This window comes from Coffea arabica, chromosome 9e, assembly GCF_036785885.1.
Source record: "Coffea arabica cultivar ET-39 chromosome 9e, Coffea Arabica ET-39 HiFi, whole genome shotgun sequence".
Lineage (NCBI taxonomy): Eukaryota > Viridiplantae > Streptophyta > Magnoliopsida > Gentianales > Rubiaceae > Coffea > Coffea arabica.
This window is the reverse complement of record NC_092327.1, coordinates 2989935-2995909: the sequence shown is the minus strand read 5'-3', so window position 1 is coordinate 2995909 and position 5975 is coordinate 2989935. Positions and strand designations below refer to the sequence as shown.

The following is a 5975-nucleotide window of genomic DNA, read 5'->3' as shown; positions in this document are numbered from 1 at the left end:
CTTCTTGGTATTTTTGCTAGTTTATGCCCCGTTCTTCTCGCACAGGTGAATTAGTATACGATCCTGAAGTTGAGAAGGCAGCGCGTAGGCGGAGGCAAGAGACCAAGAGGCGAAAAGAAGGGCCCTTATTTATTGCAAACGAGTCGGTAGAAGACGAAGTAAGCATGACCAACACTCAAACATTAAGGGAGCTGGCTGCTCCGGAGCTGACTCACCAGCCCTTATGCATCACATTCCCCACTTTGGCTGAGAATACTGCTTTCGAACTGAAGTCGGGGCTGATTCATCTCTTACCTTCTTTCCATGGTCTCTCTGGCGAAGAACCCCACAAACACGTCAAGGAATTCGAGGTGGTTTGCTCTAGTATGAAACCTCCTGGGGTCACTGAAGAGCAAATTAGACTGAGAGCCTTCCCTTTTTCCCTCAAGGATGCAGCGAAGGATTGGTTATACTACCTACCCGCAGGTAGTATTACAACATGGGCCTAACTTAAGAAGAAATTTTTGGAAAAATTCTTCCCTGCATCCCGAGCTGCAAGTCTAAGAAAAGAAATATGTAGTATTAAACAGTATCCCGGGGAGTCCTTGTATGACTTTTGGAAAAGGTTTAACAAGTTGTGCACTAGATGCCCACAGCATCAAATTAGTGAACAACTGTTAATCCAATATTTCTATGAAGGACTCCAATCAACTGATAGGAGTATCATCGACGCTGCGAGTGGGGGAGCACTGGCAAATAAGACCCCGAGGGAAGCATGGCTGCTCATTGAAGCTATGGCAGAGAATTCTCAACAGTTTGGCTTCCGTGAGAGTAACCCTACCCGCAGGGTTAATGAGGTGGAGTCGACATCTATTCAGCAACAGTTGTCGGAGCTCACATCCGTTGTTCGACAATTAGCTGTGGGGAATGTGCCCCAAGTAAAGGCCTGTGGAATCTGTACAAATATGGGTCACCCTACTGACTCATGCCCTATATTGCAAGAGAATGGGGCGGAACAAGTGAACATGGCTGGAGGCGTGCCCGCGCCTCATAGGCAATACGATCCATACTCCAACACGTACAATCCGGGCTGGAGGGACCATCCCAATTTCAGTTATGGGAACAGGCAACAAAATGCATTTCCAAATCGTCCACCAGGATTCCACCAGCCATGGCAACCAAAATCGCAACCCTCGTCCTCCAACTCAGGAAGTTCTCTGGAGGACCTAGTCAAAAACCTGGCCACGACTACTACCAACCTGGCTACGACAACCGCCCAACTCTAGCAAGAGACCAGGTCATTGACCACAAATATGGCTCAACTCCAGCAAGAAACTAGAGCCTTAACCATGAGCACCACTCAGTTCCAGCAGGACACAAAAGCAGGCATGAAGGATATGGAGGCTCGAATAAGCCAAATGGCAACTGCCATCAATCGCTTGGAGTCCCACGCTTATGGAAAGTTACCCTCACAACCTGAAGTAAATCCCAGGAATGTAAGTGCCATGACGCTGAGGAGTGGCAAGACACTGGAAGGGCCTAAAGAGGGAAATTCAAAAAGCAAGAGTGAAGAGGAGATAGAGAAGGAAATTGAAGAGGAAGGGCGTATTCGCAAGGAATTTAAGGTAACCTTCACTTCTCCGCCCACTATTAAATCTAACTTACCTCCTTTTCCTTGCAGGTTGGAAAAGACAAAGAGGGCAGAAAAGGAAAAAGAAATCCTGGATGTGTTCCGCAAAATTCAAGTAAACATCCCCCTATTGGACGCGATCAAACAGGTACCCAAGTACGCAAAGTTCTTGAAAGACTTGTGCGTTAACAAAAGAAAGCTAAGGGGTGATGAAAGAGTGATGGTAGGAGAGAATGTATCAGCTGTATTACAAAGGAAACTCCCACCCAAATGCGGAGATCCAGGTATGTTTGCTATCCCCTGTAAGATTGGTCATTCTAGTATCAAAAATGCCATGATAGATTTAGGAGCTTCTATTAATGTGATGCCTAAGTCAATCTATGATTCCCTAAAATTAGGACCTTTAAAAGAAACGGGGATAATAATTCAATTGGCTGATCGTACATGTGCTTATCCGGATGGGATAGTTGAGGATGTTTTAGTGCAAGTAGATGGATTAATTTTTCCTGCTGATTTTTATGTGCTTTACATGGATGATAGAAGTGCCCCAAATCCATCACCCATTATACTAGGAAGACCATTTTTGAGTACTGCCCAGACTAAAATTGATGTTAGTAAGGGTACTCTCACGATGGAATTTGATGGAGAAACAGTCCACTTTAATATTTTTGATACAATGAAACATCCTGTTAACTCTCATTCTGTGTGTGCTATCTATACCACTAATCCCTCTGTGCAAGAATTTTCTAAGTTTGCTTATAGGGGTAAATTCAAGGTTGCTGCGAACAAGTCCTATAGGATGAAAGCAATTCATGAGGTAAAAATGGAGAGAAAATTTAGGAAAAAAGTTACACTCAATGGCCATGTGGATCCTGGAGGAGGGCCACCAATTACAAGGAAAATTCAATTACATCCAGACTAAAGAGTGGTGCTATGTCTAGCCAAAGACATTAAAGAAAGGCGCTGCTTGGGAGGCAACCCAAGAATTACAATATTAGTTGTGATCATTTTTTCCTTACTTTATCATTTTTCAGTTTTATTTTAATGTTTTGATGGTTTTTGTGGTGTTGGACAGAAGAGTAGGGGTTCCAAGGCGTGCCCACGCTTTGGAAAGAAAAAAAAATAAATAAATTCGTGTGGACGTCATTTGGATGTTGTGGGCAAAAGAGTATGCTCTCCAAGGCGTGCCCACGCCTTCCAAACCCTCAGATAGCGAAAAAAAAAAAAAAAAGTTTGACCAAGACCCTACTCCTTCCACTTTCCCCTCTTCTTTGACTAGTCTTGGACAATCTTCTCCAAATTTCTATTGCCTACGTTTCCAGACTTTTCTCCTTTGTTTTGGTCAAGCCCGCCGCCGCCTACCATCGCTGTCCGACGCCGCCGCTCAAATCAACCGCGCGCGACCCCTTCTGCTACTCGCGCAACCTCGCGGCACCAGCAGCTCACGCGACCAGCACCGCGCGCAGCCTTTCTCCTCAGGCGCTCCATCAGCGCACGCGACGCCCAGCAGGCCTACCAGCTGCCCACCGCGTGCGAGCCTTGGCGTGCGCGCGCAGCATCCAGCAGCAGAACCCAGCGCGCGACTCCGCGCTCGCCCCACCGCTTGCCCCATCCCACATCCGCCGCCTCCTTAGGCTCCGGGCGCACCTTTTCAGTAGTCAGGGAAGTTTTCGCTCCCTCTGCCCTTGCAATTTATTTTTCTAGGTTACATTGAGGACAATGTAGGTTTTAGGTGTGGGGGGCGTGGTTTCCATTACTTTCTTTTTCATTTACTTTCTTTTTCATTAGTTCTCTCTTTTTACTTTGTTACTTAAAAAAAAAAAAGAAAACAAAAAAGAAAAAGAAGACAGAAGAAATGAAAAAACATTGTAGTTAGTCGCTTTTTTGGTTATTTTTATACTTGTTAGTGTTGGGGCATGTTGCTGTGATGAATGACATAATCAAAGTGAGTGGGTATGTGGTCGTATGTGCTAGCCGTGCATTTTGTTTCCCTTGGCAATGTCATCGAATGTTGAGTATAATGGAATTCACCCATTTTTGTAACTCTTGGGGAGCTTTTGAGCCTTACTTGAGCATTTTATTCTTGTTCGCTCTATTTTGTTTGATTAAGTGGGTATCGCACATGGTATGAACATTCTAGAACTTGCTATTTTGTACATGTCAAGACCGCATTTTGATGAATTGAGTGCATTTGAAATGATAAGGGCATTTAGGATTTAACCCTCTTCCGCTATCTAAAAAAATCAAGCCCTCATTTTATATCTCAATAGTGAACCAACTTGAGCTTCTGTCCTTCGTTTCTGGTTGATATCCGTGTTTGTTAACCCGAGACCTCTTTAAACTTTCTTGTTTATCCCTGTGTTGTCAAGGGATGTCTGAAATCCACCATTTGTGCAAAGCAAACGACTTTGGGGTTGAAAGTGCTGTTAGATTAGGAGCTTTATGATGCTATCTTTGTGTAAAGGAGGGGAAATTGGAAAAGGTCACTGACCAGAGAACTTTGGCTTACAGGGCGTGCCCACGCCTTACAGGACTTTCTCCTGAAAAAAAAAAAAAAAAAAATTTCCTGAAGAGACCTCGTGACCAGAGGACTATGGGCTACAAGGCGTGCCCACGCCTTGCGAGCAGTATTCAAAAAAAAAAAAAAAAAAGAGAAAAAGAGAGAGAAAGAGAAAAAATTGTGGGCACTTGCACAATGGGCACAGCAAATGAAAACTGCCTTGTTTGTGAAACCCCTCCGGTAAAGCACTGTGGTTATTGGTGAGTTTCGGGCATTCTCTTGACACTTTACCCCCTATCTACACCTTCTTAACCCGCCTTTCACCCGAAACCCCATTACAACCCTATTAAAGTCCCTTTGATTTATGTGTTTAGTTCACTTTTAAGGGGTGGAGATGTGATAAATGTGCAAGCCTATGGTAATGGCATTCCGTGATGTTGAATTGAGCGTTCCGAGTATTCATATATATTCTTTGAATTACAACATGTCCGGTGTTCTACCTTTGGTGATATTGTCGGGGACCCTAGATGCTTGTGTTAGTATAGACTACTACATGACCTCTGCTCTCTTGGTTGTACTTCTGAGCTCCGAAATGCTTGAGGGCAAGCATTGTCTAGGTGTGGGGGGATTTGATAGAACGGTTATTTGGCGTATTTTGGACTGTTATTTTGTCCTAATTTTGACTATTCACGGTGCTAAGAACTGGAGTTTCACTCATATTCGACATTTGTGTGAATTGTAGGTGGTCGGCATAAAAAATGATCTCGCAAGGCAAAATTCCAGAAGACCTTGCATTTCAGAGCGTGGTCACGCCTTGGAAGGTGGACGAAACCGAAAGCCGGACTGCGGTCCACGTGAACCGCGAGGAGCATGGGATTAAAACTCCAAAAGCTAGCTTTTGTGCAATCAATTGGGCCAGACGTTTGTTTTCTTCTTGACTTCTCTTGGGCGGCGCTACATATAAAAAGAAAAGGGAGATTCAGAGGCATGGAGACCTTAGCTTTAGTCTTCTTTTCCCAGATTTGTCAGACGCTTTTATTTTTTCTTTTGTTTCTTCGGCGGCTCTGGGTCAGACATTGGAGACTTTCTCCTCTGCTGTAGCTTTTGCTTTCGGATTCTGTACAATTTTTCCTATTCGACTTTTGCTTCTACTTTCGCTCCAGGGGTACGAACGCGAAACCCAACAAAGGGAAGCGAAGGTTTTTCAGCCGTTCCTTCGTTAATTCATCTTTTCCAATTCTTCGGCAATTAATTGAATGATTTCAATTAAATCACGCGGGATTGACACGATGAGGAACGGCTAATTTCCTCCTCTACCCAAAGGTTGACGCGAAGGCGCGGTCCATAATATCTGTGAGATCTAACCGAATCTTCATTATTTCCTCCAATTAATTGCTATTCGTGCGTTTCCTGAATTAATTGTTCATGGGTATTTTATTAATTGAATATCAACGGCCGGGTATTTGATTTAATTTAATAGCCTACTGCCACGTTAATTAAATAGAATCCGTAATTGTTCATTTAGTTAACACCCCGTGGCAACCACCATAATTGGTTTTATGATGGAGAAACGCAAGATCTAATTTAAATAAACCCTCTTAGCGTGTTTATTGGTTAGGGTTGGGTTCTTCTAGCTTTAATGCAATTGGGTAATTAAATTCCTACGGTCGTACCTAGGGTTGTTATCTGGTTAGAGAAGCAGTCAATGGTCGTACCTTGACTGTCGAAAAAGTAAGGAAGAGCTGGTTGTCAGAGCTTATTGATGGCTATAACCAACCTAGTGATAAATGGGTGAAATATCTTTGCATCGATGAACATTTAATTGGACCGTGCCTGAGCAGTTGATCCTTTGGGTAGAACTTTTGT

At 43.7% G+C, this 5975-nt stretch overlaps 1 non-coding gene across 1 annotated transcript; it reads right to left on the bottom strand.

Annotated features, from left to right (window-relative positions):
- Positions 1 to 536: 536 nt before the first annotated feature.
- LOC113710759 (small nucleolar RNA R71) lies at positions 537 to 643 on the bottom strand. The gene has a single exon (XR_003452945.1). It is a non-coding gene; the product is annotated as a small nucleolar RNA R71 (small nucleolar RNA).
- Positions 644 to 5975: the final 5332 nt, after the last annotated feature.